Below are 24,591 nucleotides of genomic sequence, written 5' to 3'. Positions count from 1 at the left end.
TTCCTTTACCTTCCACTTGCCTCCCCAAGGGCTGCATTATAAATATGTGGGAGTAATGTTGCTTCTCTACAGTGGGATATTGTCTTCTAAGTGACCAGTGAAAATAGAAGAACTTTCTGGCTAGAGTTTACTGCTAGAATTCTTGTTGATTATTGATCAATGGGCTCTCAAAAAGGGAGTAGTCTGGAAATGCATCCTGAAATCCTTGTTTGTAGGGGTGATCCTTATCCACACAGTCCCATTTTCCTGAGCGAGGCTACTCACGTGATTAGAACTAGGCTCCTGATTTGCTTAACAAAGATTCCAGCTGATGACAACATGGCCAACATATCAGAACTGATTGTCCATCTTTATCAAGCCCTTCTGGAAAACTACCTCCTGTTGTTTTAAAATTCAGTTTAATGAATTTAAAATGGATAAAATATGATGGGGTCGAGGGCCTGGTTGTCACTGAGGAATTTTCTCCTAAGGTGGTTGTGACACCCATTTTGTAAAAATGGCTCAGGCCACATCTACACAAGAGCGCTAGACAGGGGCACTGGAACAATTTGTATAGTGCGGGTGCTGCGAGCCATTGAACCAAACTGTAAACCCTGTATATGGTGGAAACCACTTCAAGCCAGGGGGTTCAGCAGCCCCCCCAGCATCCCTAATTCCAGCACCTAAGGCACTAGACAGCTGTAAAGTCGGCTTAGCTGACCCAGTTTTAAAACTGGTTAGGATTTAGGAGGAGATTTTCCACAATGTAAACCAACCCTAGGAGTCTGATGCTCTTGAAATACAGCCTGTGAGACTAAAGTAGGCATTCGCCTTCAATTTCAGCTGTGACCCTAGCTCTGATGTTTGAGGTCTCCCAGCTTTGATGTCTGATTTTCTGGCGGCTTCTCTCAGCTGACTAAAACCCATCAGCAGGTAGTGGGGAAGTGGGTGAACACTTCAAACTACTTGCAACTCAGATCATAATGGAAGACTCCCAACGTGGAAATTCCAGTTGAAAGCTTTCAAGGGGTTTCATCTGGCCAGTAGACGGTTGGCTCTGCAGATCTTGGATGGGACTGTACCTTACTGCTCATTGGAGTGAGCACTGTGCCTGGAGACATGTGGGTTTACAGACAGAGACCCTAGGTTTTGGAACTGGAAGATTCCATTGATCTACTGACTCCTAGAGCTATGCTGGTAGAAGGGCTCTAATGGCACATATTGGAATGTCCACTGGTGTGCTGTATGGAGCCTTTAGAAGAGCAGACTCACCCCTGCGGCGCCTCCTGCTGGTGACTTCTGGGAATTAGCTCTCTCAGCCTTGGAGCGCCCTCTGCAGGCCAGTGATCTGCCTGTCCTCTGGCCCCCGTGTCCCTCCCGGACCCAGTGCCCTGTTGTCTGGGGTGCTGCCCCTGGCAGTAACCCCTCACAACTCTGGGTCTTCCCTCCCCAGGGAACCCCCAGCCACTATTCCCACCTTGCCTCAGTATAAGGCTACTGCCAGTCATCGTCTAGCCCCACGCCCTGGGGCAGACTGCAGTATCAGCCTACTCATCACTGGCAAGGTTGGGTTTGGACCTGCTGCCTTGGCCTAGCCCTGGGCTGCCCTCTGCAACCTCCAGTACCCCTTGGCCTTTTGCTAGGCTGCAGCCTGGGGCTATCCAGGCTGGAGCTCCCCAGCTCCTCAGCCTTTCCCCGGCCCGGCCCGGCCCGGCCCGGCCCGGCCCGGTCTGGTCTGGTCTGGTCTGGTCTGGTCTGGTCTGGTCTGGTCTGGTCTGGTCTGGTCTGGTCTGGTCTGGTCTGGTCTGGTCTGGTCCCCAGCTTCCTGCAGCCAGGGCCTTCTCTCTCTGAATGCAGAGAGAGTCTGAGTCCTTGCTCCTGGCTCCCAGCCTTTATAGGGCCAGCTGGGCCCTGATTGGGGCGTGGCCCAGCTGTGGCTGCTTCCCCAATCAGCCCAGGTCTTTCTTCCACAGCTCCAGCCCCTCTGCCAGGGCTGGTTCCAACCCTGTCAGGGCTGGAGCGGGTCACCACCCCGCTACAGAGCCTGTTCACTGTGCATTGATGGAGGGAGGAGGATGGTCACTGGGGCCCCTTAAAGCCCCAGCACATCGTAAAATGACCAACCCATCACTGTGGTTAGATTTCTTGTTTTCCAGCTGCTGGTCACCATTGGTTGAGCAACTCCAGGCCCAACCAATGGTATATCAAAGGCAAAGACTCCATGCCAGGGGCTGAAACAGAAAATGAAAGGCCGTGGCTACACTACCAATTTTTTGCCAGTGCAAGTTACTTCAGCATAAAGCTGCTACAGTTAGTATATTGGTTATGCTCATGCGTATTTGGCTTCTGGTGTCAGTGCTGTGTGCTCTCACCAGGAGTGCTTGTGTTAATGCAGTGTGGTGCACCAGGGGTAGGTACCCCAGTATGCCACCCATCACCATCCAGCACTCTGTCTCTTGGCAATGCATGGTGGAGCAGAAGGGGTGTCTGAGGCTGTGGGGTCAAGTTCCCAACATGCAACTTTCTCCACCCCACAATGCTATCTTTATCCCATAATTTTCACACCTATTTTGAAAATCCCATGAACCTGCCTGGGACTTATCGCTGTCCCCTGCCTCTGACAGAAGCATGGAGCCTGCTCAGCTCTGTACTATTGTCATGAGCGTTGCACGCACAGGATACACAATCCTCCGGTATTTGCAGAGCCGCAAGAACTGCGTCAGCAGGGACTGGGAAGATTTCTTGGAGGACAGGTTGTTGTGGGACATAGCACTTCAAGATTGCTGGTGGCATTCACAGAGCAGCTGCAAATGGTGGAGCGCTACTTCCGGGCCTGAGAAACGAGTACTGACTGTTGGGATCACATTGTAATGCAGGCTTGGAATGATGAGCAGCAGCTGCAGAGCGTTAGAATGCAGAAAGCCACATTCCTGGATCTGTGTACAGAGCTCGCCCCAGCTCTCCAGCACAGATTCACCAGAATGAAAGCTGTGCTGACAGTGGAGAAGCAAGTGGTGATCGCACTGTGGAAACTTGTAATGCTGGATTGCTACTGGTCAGTGGGAAACCAGTTTGGAGTTGGTATATCCACTGTGGGGGCCGTTGTCATGCAAGTGTGCGGGACCATTGATTGTCTCCTGCTACACAGAACCGTGACTTTCAGCAATGTCCATGACATACCAGATGGATTTCCAGCAATGGGGTTCCTGAACTGCGGTGGAGCAATCACTGGCATAGATATCCCTGTTTTGGCCCCAGACCACCTTGCCACACAGTACATCAACAGAAAGGGCTATTTTTCTATGGTTATGCAAGTGCTGGTGGATCACCTGGCTGCTTCACCGACATCAGTGTTGGCTGGTCAGGGGAGGTCCATGACACTAGCATCTTTAGGGAAACAGGACTGTTCAGAAAGCTAAAAGCAGGGACTTTCTTTCCCAAATGGTGGATTACCATTGGTGATGTTGAAATGCCAGTAGTAATCCTTAGAGACCCAGCCTAGCCCTTGCTCCCCGGCTCATGAAGAGGTACACTGGGCATCTTGACAGCACCAAGGAAAGATTCAACTACCAGCTCAGTAGGTGCAGGATGACAGTGGAATGAGCTCTTGATAGATTGAAGGGACGCTGGCGTTGTTTACTCTAAGATTGGATCTCAGTGAGAAAAACATCCCAATGGTTATAACTGCCCACTGTGTCCTGCATGATATCTGTGAGGGAAAAGCTGCTGCCAGGGAGGAGGTGGAGCGGCTGGCTGCTGAGTTTAAACAGCCAGACACAAGGGCTATCAGAAGAGCTCAATGCAGAGCTATACAGCTCAAGGAGAATTTGAAAGAGCACTTTAACATCAAGTCGCAGTAATGCATTGTGGTGTACAGTACTCTCCCTGGCCCAGCTCTTTGGGGGCCTGTTAAGAATCGTGTGGTTTACTGGGCGCATTTATGAATAAACACTGACCATGCACCTGTTAATTTTGCAGTGCTTGCTGTATATTTATATTATTGCACTGTTTGTCACTGATCCTATGAGTTGTCACAAGGTACAACAATAGTGAGTACTTTCACTACCGCCAGGCATTCAGCAGCATAGGTTGAACTAAAAGCTTAATTATTGTCCAGACAATAGTTTTATTGAGTAATGAAAACACTTAAAAATGCAAGTTAAAAGCAAATACATTTAAACCTTCTTAAATGTATAGAACAGAGCTTAAAGAAGGGGAAGGAACATTCACATATATACGCCAACTGCGAAACTTTGTTTGTCCCTAATGTCCCCTAGTGTGTGGTGGTAGAGGTAGGGATGTGGCACCTAATGTCATGTGGAGGGGAGGAAGGTGCTATATTGGGGTTATCCATGGACTGCAAAGGGAGGTGAGCCCAGGATTGTTGAACCTGTAGGTCCACCAGAATCTGCAGCATCTGTGTTTGCTGCCAGAGAAGCCCCATTATATCCTGGTGCATCTCCCTCTGCGATTCCTGCGCCTTTCTCCTGTCTGCTATTTCCCTATCCATACAGTCTGCAATGTTCATCCTCCAGGCCCTCCGCTCACAGTCTAAAGCAGCACTGGATTGCAGGAGCTCGCTGAACATGTCATCACAAGTGCTCTTCTTTCTCCTTACCTGGCTCAGGTGTTCCATGGGTGTGGAGGGGGAACTCCTGAAGGCCACAATGGCAGCAGCAACGGATGACACACACAGAGGTACTATTGTCGGTACAGTTGCAACGGAAAGTGAAAGATACGATTCAGAACTCCCTTCCCTTGCTCTCTTAAAGTTTAAAATAAGACCTGCTGATTGACACTTCTGCTTGGGAGTGTTTGTGCCTGGTGTTACTCACAACTCCAGCCAGGGTGACAACAGACGCCAGTGGTGAGGGAAATGAGGCAGGAATTGCTCAGTTGCATGAAACTGAGACTAGGACAATGGCATTAAAAGCTGGCACCATTTTCCATAGGTGGCGCCTATGCTTAGTTTTGTTAGTCCTCCTTGATGGGCTGGGGAACCACTCCTCCTGCCTGAGTTCACAAGCTCGGAGCAGGCATTTGTACAGTTATAAAGCAAAACTTGTATATCCCACCTTATCACATGAGATATATACATACATTACAAGTAAGATTAATGCATGCCGCAACTTATAAGCATTTTAGAGTCCAAACACTAAATACATCCTTTAGAAGTCTAACAACACTTGTCTTGAACAATTCTAACATATCGGTCTGGTCTAGTTTCCAGCTATGAATTTGTCAGTGCTCAGCTGATGGCTACAGCCTTCATAAGATCTGGCACCTGGTCTGCCAGCATCACTACATGCCCCCCTCCTCTTCCTCCTCACTGTTCGCACCAGGGGCATGTGACTTGGGTTTCTCAGAGGTATCTACGATGGCCTGCGGGGGACTGGTGGGGTCTCTGACAAGTACGGCATACAGCTCTTTGTAAAAGTGGCAGGTCTGTGGCTTGACACCGGGTCAACTGTCGGCCTCCTGGCTTTCTGACATGCCTGCCGCAGTTCCTTGGCTTTCATGTGGCACTGCTGATGATCCTGGTCATACCTCTTCTCCTTCATCTCCCACGCCATCTGCTCATAGATGTTCACATTTCTATGGCTGGTCCAGAGCTGTGCCTGCACAGCCTCTTCTACCCACAGGCCCAGGAGCTCCAGTATCTCCTGTTTACGTCTAGCCGGAACATGGTGCGGACAGCTGGGCAGTTGCGCACAACAAAGGTGAGCTGCTAGGTGAGCAAGATGGACAATCAAGAAAAGGCATTTCAAACATTCACAGGGTTTTAAAATGGGGTGGCTCCCATTCTCTGTGATCCCTGGGCAGTGGAGTTTACAATTGTGACCAGAGCAGCCAGTGTTGGGCATTGTGGGACAGCTGCTGGAGGACTGTTACGGTTGACATAGGTAACCGTGTCTACACTCTCGCTGTCAACCTCAGTACATCAACCCTTGGAGGTGTTGCTACTGCATTGCTGTACAGACGCTCCCCGACTTATGCCAGCATTCCATTCCGGAACGCCTTGCATATGTCGAATTTTGCATAAGTCGGGGACCTATACCCGACAATTACGCCCAAAAAACCCCCAAAACGCTTATGGAACTTTTTCCGTAAGTGTGGGTTTGCGTAAGGCGGGTTTGCATAACCCAGGGAGCGTCTGTAATGGAGAACTTGCGTCAGGAGAGACAAATTTAAATGTAGATGCATGTACAGCTTACATCGACCTAATTTTGTAGTGTAGACCACCACCACCCCATCCAAAGTGCCAACTTCAGCTCACATGGATTGTCTGAAGAGCCTAAGCCTCTACTGCTTTCTCCTATTCGCTTTCACTAATACACTTTTATTTATAAAGGGATAATTAGTGAATGCTATGTATGTACCCACTTAGGGCCAGATCTTCAGCTGACACAACTCAGCTCAGTGTAATTTATTGATTGCAAAGAGGCTCTCATGATTTATGCCAGCTGAGGCTCTGACTCCGAAAGCTTTTTAAATGCCTTATGACATGGCTTTTTTTATTGTCTTCAATCTCCATCTAAGAGACTGTGACTCATTACAGGGTCTGCAGTAGTTACCTCTGGTCCGCAGTGAGACCTTCTGCTGCAGTATGCCCTGGACCCTCTATGGGCCTGATCCATTGAGGAAAGACATCCATTGGCTTCAATGGGCTTTGGATTGGAGCCTAGGAACCACCGGTGTCAGAATTGGGGGGGGGGGCCATGACACACACACCTCACACTTTTTAACAAAAGAAACATAAGCGAAGAATTCATGTCCGCTGCAGATTTCTCTTCCGCCACCCCCACGCAGAATAATAGAGTCTGCTGGGGAGGCGCTGCAATTACACCTTTCACCCACCAGGGGCTGCTGTGGTGCCAGAAGAGAGGGCAGCTGGCTCACAGCATGAACAGCCAGCCTCAGAACTTTGTCACTGCCCTCCCCCCCCCCGCAAACTTCTACAAATGTTCCGGCGCCCTGGCTAGGAACCCAGTGTGTGCCAGTATCTCCCAGCCACCCACATCACCTGTTCTGTCCTATTCATTACTTTGAGAGAGGTCGATAGTTTTACTTATTTTATTTTTTTTAGGCCTGTTAGTGATTCTGTAGTTGGGGCTGAGCAGAGCGTTCTATTTAAGAACTCAAGAAGGTTGGGGGGGAAAAACTCTTTCAACCAAAGAAAAGTTGAAACAGGTACAGTCTGCTATACACCCAGGCAAAATATTCAGAGGCCTATTTATATATGGAGATATACCTATCTCATAGAGCTAGAAGGGACCCTGAAAGGTCATCAAGTCCAGCCCCCTGCCTTTACTAGCAGCACCAAGTACTGATTTTGCCCCAGATTCCTAAGTGGCCCTCTCAAGGCTTGAACTCACAACCTTGGGTTTAGCAAGCCAATGCTCAAACCACTGAGCTATCCCTCCCCCTGTGAGGAGGGATGCCCAGGTTCCTCCTCTTCACTAGGTTTAACACCTTACTCTCACTCTCTTCTTTTTGCTTAGCTGCCCGTCTGCACTTAAAACTGACTGGGAAATGCACAGATTTATGGCCTCAGCCAAACAACTGCTATCAAAATCCATGGGAGATAGGGCTGACTAAATTGCATCAGGCCATTGGTTTGTTTAGTTAGATGTTGTGCTCTTGGCAGCCTTCAACACCTGATGATTCAGCAGAATGTAAAAAAAAAACCTGCATACAACACAAGGGGGGTTACACCAACATATATAATAAACAAACTTCCCGTCCAGGACACTCCACAAGGCCACGTATCTTTTTATGCCCTGTTTTGGCTGTCCCGACTTTTTTGGCAAAAGTGGGCATTTGTCCCCTTTGTTCTTGCCGACTTGGTCAGTTAACAAAAGCAAACGGGACAAATGCCCACTTCTGTCAAAAAAAGTGGGGTGTGGTGCAAAGGAACCTGCAGGGAGGGGTCGAGGGGTGACTCCACCCTGGGGCAGGGTGGGGAGGCAGGGCTCAGGTGGGGGGCAGGCAGGGCTCAAGCGAGCAGCGACCCCAGCCTTGCACGGAAGGCAGGCAGGGCTCGAGCGAGCAGCAACCCCAACCTCTCAGTGGGAGGGGAGTGTGGGTGATTTGGGAGGGCTCTTGCCAGCCCTGCCTGGCGGGGGAGGAGTGGGAGAGCCAGCCCCACGCGGTGTCCCATTTTCCCTTTGGGAAATATGGTCAGCCTAAATACATATACTACCTGTATGGCCATGAGGAGTCACATGGGCTGTAGCTGTGTGCTGATTGGCCCGCAGGCTGCAGGTTGAGAACCACTGCTCCAGTGCATGAGCTAAAAACCACCCATCTCTTAGCTAAGGCTGTAGCAGACTCATCAATCTCCAGTTGGGCTAGGTGCCCCGAGAGGGACTGAGCGCCACACTGAGCAGGCCTGGGTTACACTTACACAACCAGGAGAGAGCGTAAAATAGAGAGAACATCCTCGTTAGAACAACAGCATCAGTGCCGGGTCTACTTTGTAAATTATTCCTTGGTGTTAGTTAAATAAATAAATTATACAGCTATCTGCCTTAGTCGTCATTCAAATGCCCCGCCCCATTTCTCCCCAGACAGCTGTGATAACACTACTCTTTATGCTCCGCACAAATATCATCAACAGTCCAAATATATATTCTAAAGCAATTATCCCCATACCCAACAGCAGTGGTGGCCAAGCCATGGGGTCATTGTCTGATTGCACTTTGGTCACAAGTAGATCCAGGGGAAATTTTCTGGCCAAAACTTTTTTTCAGTGAAAAATGCAGCTTCAGAGGCACTGAAACACTTTGCAAATTCGTACCAGTGTAGCTGAATTGTTTAGGCTGGAAAAGAAAATCCCCAAAATGTCAAAACAGCTAGTGGTGGTGTTTTTCAGTTCAAAATGACTTTTTGTTTAGAAATTTCTGTCCATTTTATTTTTGAAAAATTCAAAAATGTAAGAAGATGCTTGAAATTGAAACAAAATGTTTTGTTCAACCAGAATTCTTTTTTACTTTTCAATCTGCCAAAAAAAAAAAAAAGGGAATTTCCACTCACCCACCCCCGTTTTTCAGAATTGCCCGCAAACTGACAAATCCATTATTTGCCCCACTCTCATAATGAGGAGGACGAGGCATTTCAGACGTTTTGTAATTTACAAAGAAATGCAAGAAAAAAGTATTTGCTTGGATGGCTGAGCCTAACCGTGGACTATATGAAGAATTAATAATACTGGCCACAGACTCCAACTAAAGGGAGAAACGATGAGGAGCAGAGGATGAGGCATGCAGTTTGAAGAGGAAAGCGAATAATAGAGCAACAATATTACTGACGAAAGAGTGTGGTTCAGTCGTCCTGTGTGATCTTGCTCAAGTCACTTTCCCTTCCACCTCTTGTCTATTTAGATTGTAAGTTCTTGGGGCTAAAGGCTGTCTCCTGCGTGTACGTACAGCACCTAGCACGCTGGGTACTGCACTATAAATGACAATAATAACTCAGCACTGCTTAATTACTACATTTGGGACCAAATTCCTCAATGAAGTCAATAGAATGACACTAAGGATGACTTTGGCCCAGTATTTTTAGTAGTATTAGTTTCTCTCTTGGCTGGACCTATTCTTCTTTGTCTATCCCCTTGGTGTATGTGGTTAATGGGCTAGACCTTCAGCTACTGTAGTCCATGGAGCTGCATCAGTTTATACCTGCTGAAGATCAGACCCTCAGACCCTAATTCATTGGAAGAAAAGGGAAAGTGGCTTCCTTTGCATAGGCTGGCCCCAGCAGTAAAACTCTCTGATGATAATCTGGTGATTTTTTTTTTCTTATCCTGAAAATTGATTTACAGGCTCACGCTTTGAATGCCGGAGTTCCGTCAGGGTTGAGTACCCACCTCTTGCTAATAAGGCGTGATGCACTTACTTCCATTAACAACTCTATAGCTTTGCGAGCTGGGGTTCTGAGCAATGACAGCCATTGTCAAAGGCAAAGACTGGGTTGTGTATATTCCTCATATTGGATGAGTTCCAGGATGGTTTGTCAGAATGTTGGGTCAGGAAATGGTTATGTTTGTGATCGGTGGGTCACAGGACCAAAAAGGTTAGGAAGCACCAGCCTACCGCCTAATAGAGCATTTCCAGCCTTGTGCAGGTTGACGTGAAATTTAATTTGTACTAATCCACCTAAGAGCGACGAAGGATGAAATATATTGTAGGCAGGATTGATCTGTTTTACAGCGTCCTGTATTTTATACACTGGGCTTTTTGAAGGCATAATTGTCAGTTATGTTTTGCTTTGGGTTAAGTACTTGACCTTTCTCAGCTTCAAACTCTCCCAATATCCATGGTCTCTAAGTTCATTGCCCTTTTAAGCACTCTGTTCTCCGTCCTGCTTTTAGTGTAACATGGGAGTTCTAACCTCACCAATTACTTTTTATCAGCCAAATTCCCACTGAAGTCAACTCCAGTATGACAGGCCCAGATCGAGATCCTTTGAGGGCCTGGGCCATAGTGACTTCGCTGGGAGTTTTGCCTAGTCCGGATTGCAGAACCGGGCCCCCAAAGCTAAAAATTAACAGGCCCATGCACTCTCTAGGTAATCCTGTCCCCATTGACTCCATTAGGGCCAGGATTTTGCTGACCATTATCTGTGCTGCAATGGGACTCATTTCTTGTGAAAGGGATGGTTCCAACTCTGTGGCAAAGCTGTCCCCTTCTCCCTGCCTTCCATAGGGCTTTCACAGGATTCCAGCTCCACGGAGCCGGAGGGAACAAGTCAAAGGACTGATCTGGGCTCCTCCAGATTCTCACTCACCTCCAAAACTATGGGGAAAAGGACCCTGGTCAATACATATTGAGGTTGTGTTAATTGGCAACGCTTTTCTCTCCAGGCTGAAGGACTCCACACACCCCAGGGGCTACCAAAGTAATAGGAGCCCCTAGAAACAAAGGTCTTGCAAGAGCTCTGCTGTCCAGGGCTGGGGAGATGCTGGTGCGGCTGGACAGGAAAGAGGAGGCATGGAAGCCCGTTGCCTCCAGCAGATCCCCTGAGAGATGTGCAGCTGTGGAGGGATTCACAAGAGAAGGAAGTTGGACCACTGGCTTCTTTTGCAGGGGTAGGGAGAGATCCAACCCCCTGTTCCCAATGGAAGAATGAGCAGGAAACATCATGAGTTGAATTTCATGGCATTTCCTCTCCCCTCTGTGAGTTGTTCCAGCCTAGGGGAGATGGGACCCCAAGATACGGCAACAAACTAGCAGTGTGTAAAATGCACTTTGGTTCAGGGCTCTTGTGCCACTCACGTCCCCTAAAAATCCTTAACATGGGACTTCAGTGGACTTTAAGTTACATGGTCAACCTTGCCAGGGCCCACCACGATTTACAGATATCACTGAGCCAGTGTCTGATCACGCTTCCTAGACTGTAAAATGTTGTGAGAGTTTGGTTTTCATTTCACATCAGTGGCCTCTAGTCAGGGTCATCCTTTAGACACAAAAGGCTGGTAGAAGTGGATGCGTCAATGAGAGGTCACAGCTCGGGGTGCCGCAAACACTTATACATGTGAATATTTAACTCACCTCAGTCAAACGGCTCATGTGTGTAACTGTTTGCAGGCTCGGGCCCTTACTTTGTATTTCCAATCTGGCAAGCGCATTACTCTGCTGTTTTAGAAGCATAGGGTGTCCTGAAACGTAGGCCCTGCCAAAAGAGAATGATTGTATTAGGCGTGATGGGGGGTGTCTACCCTACACAGGTGAACAAAGAGTTAACAGGAGCCTGCAAGATCAGCTCACCTTGCTGCACCTGGAGGGTGTGTCAGATTTGATCGAAGAAGGTAACAAAAGCTATAGGGAGGTCCGGGAGAGGTACCAGGAGACAGATGTCAGTGACTGACATAGAGGTGGTTATACCTACTGGTTAGAGAAGAAGCCGTGCCTAGTGGCTAGAGCAGGTGTCAGTAGCCAGAAATTGGATCCCAGGGTCAGAGCTGGAGTCCAACACTAGGTGATAGAGCCACAGGTCAGAGTCAGAAGTCAGAGCCCAAGGTCAACTGGAGTCAGGAACCATAGCCGTAGCCAGGAATCGGAGCTGAGGGTCAGAGCCAGGTTACCTGGCGTGAGGCAGAGCAGGGTCCAAGACAGAGGCAAAAATTTCGAGCCGTCAATGAACTGCTGCTACTGTTGGGCTTAATTAGGCAGCCTCCCAGCTGCATTCATTAGGTTCCCTGAGACTGGCTCTGCTGCGGGCCCTGATTTCTGAGCTGGGACTTGCCCCTGTGTGGGGAGGATTTGGGGCAGACAGGCTGCAGAAGGCCCCAGGCACCGAATTAACCCCTGTGGTGGGCACTGGCAAGGGGGCTGGGCACAGAAAGGCAGCCCTGAGGCAGCATTGTTCCAGCCGAGAAAGGAGGAGCGGGGAGAGCCTAGGAAGAAGCCAGAGACCTGGGAATCAGAGGAGGAGCTGTGTTAAGCACAGGGTGCAGGGAAGCCACTCAAGGGGCTCGAAGGTAGGAAGTGGCCCAGAGAAAACAGCAGCACGTCTGAAGGAGCAGACCCAGCTGCTCAATATAGGGCCCTTGGGGCATAACCTGGAGCAGAGGACAGGCCTGGGTTCCCCCGCCAGCCCTGAGGAGGGGCATACAAGCCCAATTTAAGGATTACGGAGCCCAGGGTGGGGCTGAAGACTCAGCCTCAAGGTCAGGCCAATGTAAAGCCCAAAAGGGGCAGCAGGATCTTTTGTGTTGGGACATTTTGGAACTTTTAGTTGTACTCTTGTTACCCCAGAAGGAGTGGAATTAAAACGTGATCTGGCTGGAGGGCCCAGTTGCAAGAAGAGAGACCGCTGCGGGACTGGACTGGCTGTCGGCAGCAGGGTGCCAGAGAGAAGTCTGCTACCCCACACCCAGCCACGAGGGGGCGCATCAGCAGTTAGTTAACTCTTCCACATAGGGTAGACCTTGCAGGTTGAGACTTATTCCAATAGCTACTCTAATGTACTTTCAGACTAACTCATCTCTGAACAGCTATCACATATTAGAAAGAAAGAGAAGCTCTCTTAACCTACATCTTTTGCTATCACATAATTCTGTACATTCATTGCAACGTTTTATCACTTCCTTGTGGAATCTAGAAGTATTCGCCCCAAAAGGGCTTCTTTAAAATATATCTATTGTATATGATGTTCTTTTGTTTTTAAGCAAGCCATGCTAGAATGATTCTAAAACAACTCTCTGTGCATGGCCCATATAACCTCACACTGTGTACCTCATTGATTAAACGTGGTCTTCATATTTAATATCGTGTATCTTTTAAAGCACCTTATAGATTCACAGCTGTTCTGTAAGGCACGCAGATTTATTTCAATATTTACAATACATTTGTTGTTCATTAAACATATTTGCCCAGGCTAACCCAACATGAAAGAAATGATCTTGTTTACAGTGGAAGCTTGACAAAAATACATGCTGAAAAGACAGACAAACACACATAAACCTGGATTGCTTAGTGGAACACTGATTTGCTGCCACATCCAATTTTTCTCATTAGAACTTATTTTATTTTAACATGACTCAGTACCCTGTGTAAATGCGAAGTTGTTAATCTTATTACTATATGGAAAACAAATTAATTATTATGCATGATATTGGAAATGGGTTGTTAAGTTGGCGTTGGAAAGATTAGAAAAATACACTCATTACTTCCAATGATATCTGATATACATGTATAGCTCCGTTTTGAGATCCTTTGCAATATTCAGATAAATAAAGCGGATAGAAAAGCCCTTTTTCTACATCTTTAGAACATTAATTTGAATTCTTTTAAAAGGTTGGATTAAAGGCCGTGTTTTGTATGTGAATCATTTACATTTTAAAATATCAATATTCCAGCTGAGGAGATGAAGCTGTTGTTTTTCTCTGTGCATGGTGATGGATATATTATGTTAATACAACCACCCAGTGCCAGGTAGCAAGGTTCATTGAAACAGAGAAAGAACTTGAAATTCTAGAAACTGCTTTCTATAGACGTTTATACATTTTGATCTCCCCGGAGATGATCTTTGGAAATTATTGTTAAAATAACAGCAACAATAATAAACTCAGTACTCATAAAACACATCTTCGGTGCTTGTTTGTGTAGTATCTAGCACAACAGGGCCTAGCTCATTACCAGGCTTTGGTAATATAAATAAATAAGGAATTGGATTATAAGCGTTAACTAATGAGCGTGTGTGTGTTCATATATATTATATGTATTATTACTGTTTAGTCTATACAGACTTTCATCTTTTCAATATTTGGTAAGGAGAAGGTCTCTGTTGGGGACGCCCCCTCACCTCTTACTCTAGTGAAGAGTCTTGATTTATGTGAATTGTGCTATCAGGTGCAACGGGACTGCTCAGATAAAGGTTATCACGTGAGTAGTGCAGTTTTGCCAACCCCAAGCGTTCAAAATTAATGTGCCTGGGCCCCAAATGTCGTGAGATGAATTGGATTAATAATCATGAGATTTGAAAAAAGAATCAATTTAGGGTCTCTTTATTTGCCCTCTGGGTTTTGACTCTGTAGGGGGTCACATTAACATGTTGTTCTCTGCTACCAGGAGGGCTAGAAACGTTCTTTTCTCTTTAACGGAAGCTGAGGTTCTCATTTTCAAAGAGCTGGGGTTTTAAGAAAAATACCAAATATGGTGAGACTTGCGGTCACATGATAAGAGCTGGTAACACTGGTTCTCATCCCAAACTTTCCATTGACTTCAATGGGTGTTGGATCAGATCCCATATAGGACTTGATCTTATGAGGTATTGAGAGCTCTCAGCACCCACTGAAGTCAGGGAGAGATTTGAGCCTTCAGGATCAAGCCCCTTTTGGTTCAGATGCAAGTCGCTCACTTTCTTTGGGGAGCCCTGTGAAGCTCCCCCATTGCCCTGCATTCCAGCCACCAGCTCTCCCCCTCGGGACTGAATGGGACTCCCTTTATAACATGTCACCCTCGCTCTTTAATAGGCAGTGAGATCACTTCAGAGTGAGTGCTCCTGCCTTCCTGGTCAGCAGGGGAGGGCATGTCCACACGGCATAGATCACACAGAGGATCGGCGCCAGGTCTGAGCTCATGGGTTAGCCTAGCCCTGTTGTTCTGTCCCCCCCCACCCCCCATGGTTCTGACACAGCCCATGGTTCGTTGAGCTGAGACGCTCTAGGATTCTTTCCCAGTCAGTTGCAGGAGAACTTGTCTGTCCTTTGGGGGTGATTGTGGGAAGGCATTGGAAGATTATGGGCACTCAAGTGGTTTAAGCTGCATCCTCAGTGCAAAGTGAGCAGGGTCCAGCCAGAGTGAAATGGGAGCCTGGGCTCTAACCCCACCTCCAGCCGGGTACACTAGACTCAAACATGTGTCAGAGGTTTTCCTGTGTAGATGGCAGGAGGGTTAAGGCTAAAACCATTGGAAGAGCCCAAGTTAACTGTGCAGTGTGGACACTCCCTGAATGAGAGACCGAGGGTGGGAACTGAGTGCTCGTTACCCACACCATAGGAATGTAGGGCTGGAGTAGGGTTACCATATTTCAGCAAGAAAAAAAGAGGACGGGAGGAGCCCCGCCCTAGCCCCGCCCCTGCCCCTCCCACTTCCCGCCCCCCCAGAACCCCCAACCCTCCCCCCGTTCCTTGTCCCCTGACTGCCCCCTCCTGGGACCCCTGCCCCTAACTGCCCCCCAGGACTCCTCTCCCTATCTAAGCCTCCCTGCCTCTTGTCCCCTGACTGCCCCAACCCTTATCCACACCCCCACCCCCAGACAGACCCCTGGGACTCCCACGCCCCATCCAACCACTCCCCACCCCCTGACAGCCCCCCCCCAGAACTCCCGACCCATCTAAACCCCTCTGCTCCCTGTCCCCTGACTGCTCCGATCCATCTCCCCACCCCTGCCACCTGACAGGCCCCCCCAGAACTCCCAAACACTCCCCCCCTGTTCCTTGTCCCCTGACTGCCCCCTCCTGGGACCCCTGCTCCTAACTGCCCTCCAGAACCCCACCCCCTACCTAAGACTCCCTGTTCCTTGTCCCCTAACTGCCCCCTCCTAAGACCCCCCCCAACTGCCCCCCAGGACCCTACCCCCTACCTGTACCCTGACTGCCCAAAACTTTCTCCACTCCCCCCAAAAAGCCCCCCCCCGTTTCGTGACTGCCACCTCCAGAACCTTCCTGCCCCCTGACCTCCTTACCCTGCTGCTCAGAACAGAGTGTTGGGCTCTGTGCAGCCGAGCCGGACACGTGGCTGAGCTCCCCAGCACAACAAAACCCGGTCCCTGGCCCTGCACAACAAAACCCGGTCTGGCCCTGCACAGTGCTGCCGGACTGGGCTGCAAGGGAGCTGCCGGCTCAGAATGCAGGGCGGCTCCGGCTCCTCTACAGCTGCTCCCGAGTCCAGCCCGGGACTTCCCTGCAGCCCTCCCAGCCGCTCGCTCTGCTCTGCCGGGGGGGAAATCCCGGACATTGTGAGTGCTTTACAAATTCCCCCCGGACGCTATTTTTAGCACAAAAAGGAGGACATGTCCGGGTAAATCCGGACGAATGGTAACCCTAGGCTGGAGGGACCTGGAGAGGTCACCTAGTCCAGTCCCCTCTGCTGAGGCAGGACCAAGGGAACCTAGACCATCCCTGAGAGGGGTTTGTCCAGCCTGTTCTTAAACACCTCCAGTGATCAGGGTTCCACAACCTCCTTTGGAAGCCTGTTCCAGAGCTGAACTGCCTTTATTGATAGGTTAGATATTAGGAAACACTTTCTAAGTGTCCCATGCTGCAGATTGAGCCTTGTCCTACCTTCAGTGGACATGGAGAACAATTGACACCGTCCTGTCTATAACAGCCCGTGATAGATTTTAAGACTGTTATCAAGCTCCCCCCCTTCTCCCTGTCTTCCTTTCTCATACTATAGAATGCTCACCTCTGGGCAGCAGAGGCAGGTTGTAGAGAGGTGGGTTTTTTTAAATCAAACTGTGCGGTGGAGCAATTTGCTTCTTTCTTTCTTTCAGAAGTGGGAACACGAAGCTGCCAGATGGCCTGGGAGTGTGGGCTTGTTTATGGTGCCGAAGTCCTGGGTTCAGATCCCACGGAGGGCCTGGGAACAGGGCTTAATTCTAGGGCCCCTTTTATTGTGTCTGAAAGATGCATCAGACGTCGGGCTCAGTACAGGAGTCACTCTGTTAAATTCTCTGCCCTGTGTTGTACAGAAGGTTGGATCATAGCGGTCCTTTCTGGTCTTAAAATCAATGAAAGAGAGAAACAGTGGAGTGCTACCAAAGACTTCTTTTCCTGCCAAGAACGAGCACCTCGGTGTCAAATATTTTGTGCATCTTCCAACAGCAGGTTTTCCAGAATCAGCAGCTGTTTAAATAGAGCGTTGAGTGGCTGTAAAAATGTCCTATGTATCCCACTGAAAAATGTGCCTTATAAGACTGTGACGGGTTGGATCACAGAAACCCCCTTGGGAGCTGCCACCAGATGTGCAAAGACTACCCCTGCTTCTGTTTTCCCTGCCAGCTCAGGACTCCAGCACCCTGTCTTGTTGAGCCAGACACTCCCGTCTGGCTCCAGACACAGACCCAGGGTCTGAATCACTTGTCCCAAAGCTGCAAGTTTACCTGAAAACAGCTCGCAGTAGCGTGCTTGTCTTTAGCACTCAGATGCCCAACTCCCAATGGGGTCTAAACCCAGATAAATCCGTTTTACCCTGCATAAAGCTTATGCAGGGCAAACTCATAAATTGTTCGCCCTCTATAACACTGATAGAGAGATATGCACAGTTGTTTGCTCCCCCAGGTATTAATACATACTCTGAGTAAATTACTAAATAAAAAGTGATTTTATTAAATACAGACAGTAGGATTTAAGTGGTTCAAAGTAGTAACAGACAGAACAAAGTAAGTCACCAAGCAAAATAAAATAAAATGCGCAAATCTATGCCTAATCAAACTAAATACAGATAATCTCACCCTCAGAGATGCTTCAGTAAGTTTTTCTCAGACTGGACATCTTCCAGGCCTGGGCACAATCCTTTCCCCTGGTGCAGCTCTTGTTGCAGCTCAGGTGATAGCTAGGGGATTCTTCATGATGGCTTCTCCCCCTCTCTGTTCTCTTCCCCCCTTTATATATCTTTTGCATAAGGCGGGAACTCTTTGTCTCTCTGGGTTTCCACCCCCCTCACTGGAAAAGCACCAGGTTAAAGATGGATTCCAGTTCAGGTGACATGATCACATGTCACTGCAAGACTTCATTACTCACTTGCCAGCACACACATATACAGGAAGACTCACAGGTAAATACAGCCATCTGCAGACAATGGGAGTCATCAAGATTCCAAACCATCATTAATGGTCCACACTTTACACAATTACAATAGGCCCTCAGAGTTACATTTTATATTTCTAGTTTTAGATATAAGAGTGGTACATTTATACAAATCAGATGATCATACTCAGTAGATTATAAGCTTTGTAATGATACCTTACAAGAGACCTTTTGCATGAAGCATATCCCAGTTACGTTACATTCACTTATTACCGTATTTTCTCTAAAACCAGCTCAGTTACATTATATGGACTTATTATCAAGTTTTTATAAAACCATATAGACTGCACAACGTCACAAAGACAATCTTTGGAAATCCCTGACTCCATTTACTTCCAACAGGCCAAAAAATAAACCTCCCCCCAGATAAACTAGCATAGGAAACAGAATGAGTTAATCAGTCAGTCCAATGACGAAACAAACTATAATGAGGTGTGGGAAATTCCCTTAAAACCTGGCAACCACTAAAGCCCCGTTTAGTCCCCGTGTAGCAAAGCTAGAACTGCGAGAGTTTGTCACTGAATTCCTGGCCACACGTTCTGGAACCTCTTAGGTGCCGCTTTGGCTCACAATGAGAAACAGTCTCCTCACTGTGACCAGGCGTGGAGGGGCCTCGGCACCTCGCACAACCGGGACCTATGTACGGTGGTGATTAGAAGTGACCTTATCAGAGCTGTGCATCCCTCCCCCCTACCCCCACCCCAAGGCCCATCATTGCTGTTTTGGGCCAGCTGGAGGGTGGCTCTGATGATGATGATGTTTTATTCTCTATTGTTTATACCACGCCCAAAGGTATTGGCCTCCCCTTTAAGGGCTGGAGGCCTGGAGCCAGTAAGCCCTGTCCAATTAGCCCTCCCCACCTTTAATTAGCAGAACTACCTGGGTTGGGAGGAGCTGATTCCCCTATAAAAAGCAGCAGGAAGGGGCTGGGGTAGAGGAGAGGCAGCTTGAGTGACAGATGGCAGAAGAAGCCTGTGAAGGCAGGGCGTGGTTGTGATGGTGAGTAAATTGCAGCAGGGAATCCTCAGTCTTCAGTGGGAAAGGCTCCAGACAGGGAAGACTTGGGCAATCCCCTGCAGGAAACATGGGGCGTATGGATTTGATGGGGATTGGAGAACTTTATTTTTAGACTACTAATAGATCCAGCACTAAGGAGGTGTGTTGCTGAACCAGAGAAGATTTTTTTCTGGTAGTTTAATTGAGAGAGCCCTGAAAAGAGGGGAAACTGAGGCTAGGGTGCCGCAGAACCAGCCCTGGCCAGGAGGGGTTACTCAGGCCCTATATGAGGTATGCTTGGTGGTATACAGCCCAAATAGTCTTCAGTGCAGGGATCTTGACAATTTACAGACTGTATTTAGCCCAAGGGACCAGGGTCCTTCCCTTCCCCTTTCAAGATACTTTGTTTTGCTAAGGGGGCAAGTTTGGGCAACTGTGGGGGTCTCACTAAGTGGTGGCATAAAGAGGGCAAAGGTGGTTCTATGCCACCCACTCCTGGTCCCCCTGATGTGGGGGGCATGTTGGGAGCAGGCCAGGTCATAGCTAGAAGACACTACTCTAGCAATCCTAGGCCAGCAGAGTGGCCCATTGAGGCTCTCCTGCCAATGCCAGGGGCCAAACTCAGAAGGGACCACTGGGATCATCTGGTCTGACTCCTGCACAGCACAGGCCAGGGAACTGTCACTCCAGGATCAACTGAGTGGAAAGGTGGCAGAAAGTCACCGGTGCTAACTTTCTCCTCAAGGGGTGCTGAGGTGACTTGCTTCTAGACCACTGCGGCAGAGTGAGGGGAGGTAGTCCTCACCCAGGGCTTCACTGCCCCCTCTGCAGCGAGGACCAGGCAATAGCCAGGAATTGCTTGTCTTTTTGAGGCAGCATCTTGTCTTGCCAGCCCCCGTGATCCTGTATTTTACTGTACTATATTACACAAGTCTTGTGGTGGCTCGTTAAAAAGCAAGCAAGGAAATTCTTCCGTTTTCACTGGAGAACGTACCACAGAAGTAAATGACTTTTTCACAGTGATTATGACTCTATATTGAGCAAACAGGGTGTTATCAAATTGCTGGTTTTCATTTTCTTTTTTTTATTTCAAAATTTAACTAAAAACAACCCCCAAAAAAGACTCCAGTTACGGAACAACCTTTTTATATATCACAGTTAGTAACTTTCATACAGCTGTCCAATTGGAGCTAAGCAGTTTCGGGAATTAATTGAATAGATTTCTGTAAGTATTGTTTCCCAGCATTGTTCTTAAAGTCTTCAGCTAACTACAATTCATCATTTTTTATCATAAACCAGGGCTCTTTATAATTCTGCTCTGAACCTAGCCCTGCAAAAATTACAGAAAGAATAAAAAAAAAACCTACCCAAAGGGGAGTGGATGGGGGAGGGGAGTGGATGGGGAAAGGAGCAAAGATCTGATGAGAACTATGCTCTGAAGAAAGCACAGAATCCGAACCACACATGGATCTATAATTCTCTATAAGTAAATCAATAAGAGTTATTTAAATGCCATATGAAGGAATTGTTTAGCAAACTACCAGCAGCCCTACCATCTCCCTCACCACAGTCCAGTTTTTCTTCCACCAGCATTGGAGCTGTCGCTTCCAATAATCACAATGCATCACATTAAAAAAATATTTGATACATTTTAATGTGTCACTTGCAGGTTGGCTGGGAGTATAGTGTTACAGCATCCACCTCCTGACGTCCATTTTTAAATACTCATGGTGGCTGGCTCCAGAATGATCATTCTGCAGAACAGATTTTTCCTTTTTGTTCTTTCAGGGTACACTCGTGGGCCGATCCTTAGCAGACGTCATTTGTCACAGCTCCCCTGGACTTCAGTGCAGCGATCTTTGTCTTCAGGTTGCTGTAGAAAGCTAGGACGGTTTTGTTGGAGAACATGCCTGATAAACCGTGAGCAGGTCAGATTGGCCATGTCTCTTTGTTGTAAGCCTGCTCCCAGCACTGTTTCCAACAGGCCTTTAAATGTGCTGTGTAGTGGCTAGTCGAGTTCTTGCTATCGCTTCTGGTGACAGAATTTTGTTTTGGTTTTCAAGCCCCACGACAGAAAATGGAGCTTTTTGTGGTTTTTATCAGGTATTTCCCTCATCTATTTCAGTGGGGGAAATTAAACACTCAGACCAATGATGTGTGAAATGCTAAGACACAACAATTTTCCATTGCATGGGCCTGGCTTTGAGAATGCACAGTAGCAGGGCAGGGACCATCTCTTTGTTCTGTGTTTGTACATCACCTAGCACAGTGGGGTCCTGGCCCATGACTAGGGCTCCTAGGTGATGCACACAATTAATAATAACCAAAGAATGGTGACTGAACCATGACTGGGGGGGATTACTTATCCCTTGGCAATGAGATCCATAATTCAGAGCTGCTTCCGGGTCCCAGGTGTCCTGAGGGTGTGAAGTGCCCTTTCTCAGCTGTATTCCCCACCATGATTCAAAATGTTTCTCTTTGATGTGGATCTGGGCCAAATTCTCTTGTGCCTTGGTGATTTCCAGATTGGACCTGCTGCAGGAGCTATGGCTGGGACAGCCCTTGGAAACTACAGCTGGTGCAGAACCAGGTCACCCACTTGCTTGCTGGGGTCATTGACAACAGGAAAGAATATTTCACCAGTGCTCTCAAGACTGCACTCTCTGCTGCTTAGTGCGATTCAAAACGCCGATACTAATTTGTAAAGCCCTCTATGGTGCAGGCCTCACCTGCCTAGGAACCCATCCCTTTTCCTACGCACCATGCTACAACTGAGATCGGCTGAAGGTCCCAGTTCCATTCTGCAGACTAGAGCATCCTGGCAGGACATCTTGGGGCTGGTTTAAATCGTTGTAGCTCCAGGTCACACCTTTTGAGGAGCTGCCCTTGTGAGTGGAGGGCCTAGGATTCTGGAACATATCACTTCCTCCATCAGTCTGACAGTGCCCTCGTCTGAATATTTTTGAAGCTCCCCATTTGCTGAGGCTTTTGTCTGAGGAGGGCGCGAATCAAGAATACGTGTTGTTTTAAACAGCTTAATTTGGGGTCACCTATTTATTTTTGGGTGACCGTTCACTGACTCCTGTATTTCATGAAGTGCACCCTGGCCCACATTGCTATGATGAGCATGATTTTAAAATCTAAACTAAAGAAATAGATGCTTTGAATTCTGTTTTCACTCTTAAAAACAGAAATGATTTTTAAATCAAACCCTGGAAGGGAGGACTTTCTGTCCATAAGACCATAAGAACGGCCATACTGGGTCAGCACAAAGGTCCATCTAGCCCAGTATCCTGTCTTCTGAAAGTGGCCAATGCCAGGTGCCCCAGAGGGAATGAACAGAACAGGTAATCAAGTGATCCTTCCCTTGTCACCCATTCCCAGCTTCCGGCAAACAGAGGCTAGGGACACCTTCCCTTCCCATTCTGGTGAATAGCCATTGATGGACCTATCCTCCATGTATTTATCTAGTTCTTTTTTGAACCCTGTTATAGTCTTGGCTTTCACAACATCCTCTGGCGAGGAGTTCCGCAGATTGACTGTGTGTTATGTGAAGAAGTACTTCCTTTTGTTTGTTTTAAATCTGTTGCCTATTAATTTCATTTGGTGACCCCTAGTTCTTGTGTTATGAGAAGGAGTAAATAATACTTCCTTATTTACTTTTTCCACACCAGTCATGATTTTATAGCCTCTATCATATCCCTCCTTAGTCATCTCTCTTCCAAAATGAAAAGTCCCAGTCTTATTATTCTCTCCTCATATGGAAGCCATTCCATACCCCTAATCACTTTTCTTGCCCTTCTCTGAACCTTTTCCAATTCCAATATATCTTATTTGAGATGGGGGCAACCACAGCTGCACACGGTATTCAAGATGTGGGTGTACCATGGATTTATATAGAGGCAATATGCTATTTTCTGTCTTATTATCTATCCCTTTCTTAATGATTGACTGCTGCTGCACATTGAGTGGATGTTTTCAGAGAACTATCCACAGTGACTCCAAGATCTCTTCCTTGAGTGGTAACAGCTAATTTAGACCCCATCATTTTAGATGTGTAGCTGGGATTAGGTTTTCCAATGTGCATTACTTTGCATTTATCAACACTGAATTTCATCTGCCATTTTGTTGCCCAGTCACCCAGTTTTGTAGATCCTTTTGTAGCTCTTTGCAGTCTGCCTGGGACTTAACAATCTTGAGTAGTTTTGTATCATCTGCAGATTTTGCCACCTCACTGTTTACCCCTTTTTCGAGATCATTTATGAATATGTTGAATAGGACTGGTCCTGGTAGGGACCTTGGGCAACACCACTATTTAACTCTCTCCATTCTGAAAACTGACCATTTATACCTACCCTTTGTTTCCTATCTTTTAACCAGTTACCAGTCCATGAGAGGACCTTCCCTTTTATCCCATGACAGACTACCACAGACTATGAGGCATGCACCCATATGAAATATGTAATATCTACCAGAGACACATGCAGGGAATGTCTGGCTTCCTTGCAGCCACATATGGACCACTTAGTAAAATGTGCTAGAATCAAAAACCCTTCTCTAAGGGAGATTTATAGATGTATGAATTCACTGCATATGACAGCATGTCAGGAAAAAGATGCACCTGTCTACCAATCAAGGGACTCATAGGGGGTGGGCGGAAGGAAATCCCAGACTTTTCACCTCTATACAAAAGATCCCAAACTCAGAGGGAGGCAGGCTCAGAGCACTGCCTAGATTCTAATCTCAGACACCTGGTTAATGCTAAACATGTGCTCAGAGATTGTGACCCACAGGACTTTCAGTCAACGAGGGAGAATCAAATTCCTGACCTGGAATACCATCTAGGAAAGCAAATAAATAATACCTTAAGCATCTCTCCTTTTGTGCCTTGAAAAAAGCTTAGATTTCTTAAGTTTCCTCTCTAGTTGCATTGAGTTTCCACTTTTCTATCCATCGGAGAGATCACCTTAATCAAGGCACTATTTACTTCAATGGTATTTGCCCTCTTGCCGGCCATTGTCTGAGGCAGACTTGTTCACCCATTTCACGTCATATCTTGCCATCTACTTTTTAGCCTAGCAATTCCCGAAGCAATGGAATCAATTTGACCTTTTCAGCGTTTTAATAGCAGCGAGCACAAAAGTTACAGTACAGGATATACTTGAGTTGAAATTTTCCTTCTCTTGCTGCAACACTGACCTTAGAGGCTGAAAAAGCAAGCATTGTTTAGGCCCATCTGATCTGTCTCCTGCAAAAAGTCTCCTCAGAAAAATTTCATTCATAGTTTTCCTTACTTGGCA

Source organism: Malaclemys terrapin, chromosome 6 (assembly GCF_027887155.1).
Source record: "Malaclemys terrapin pileata isolate rMalTer1 chromosome 6, rMalTer1.hap1, whole genome shotgun sequence".
In the NCBI taxonomy this organism is placed as follows: Eukaryota; Metazoa; Chordata; order Testudines; family Emydidae; genus Malaclemys; species Malaclemys terrapin.
This window is presented reverse-complemented; position numbering follows the sequence as displayed.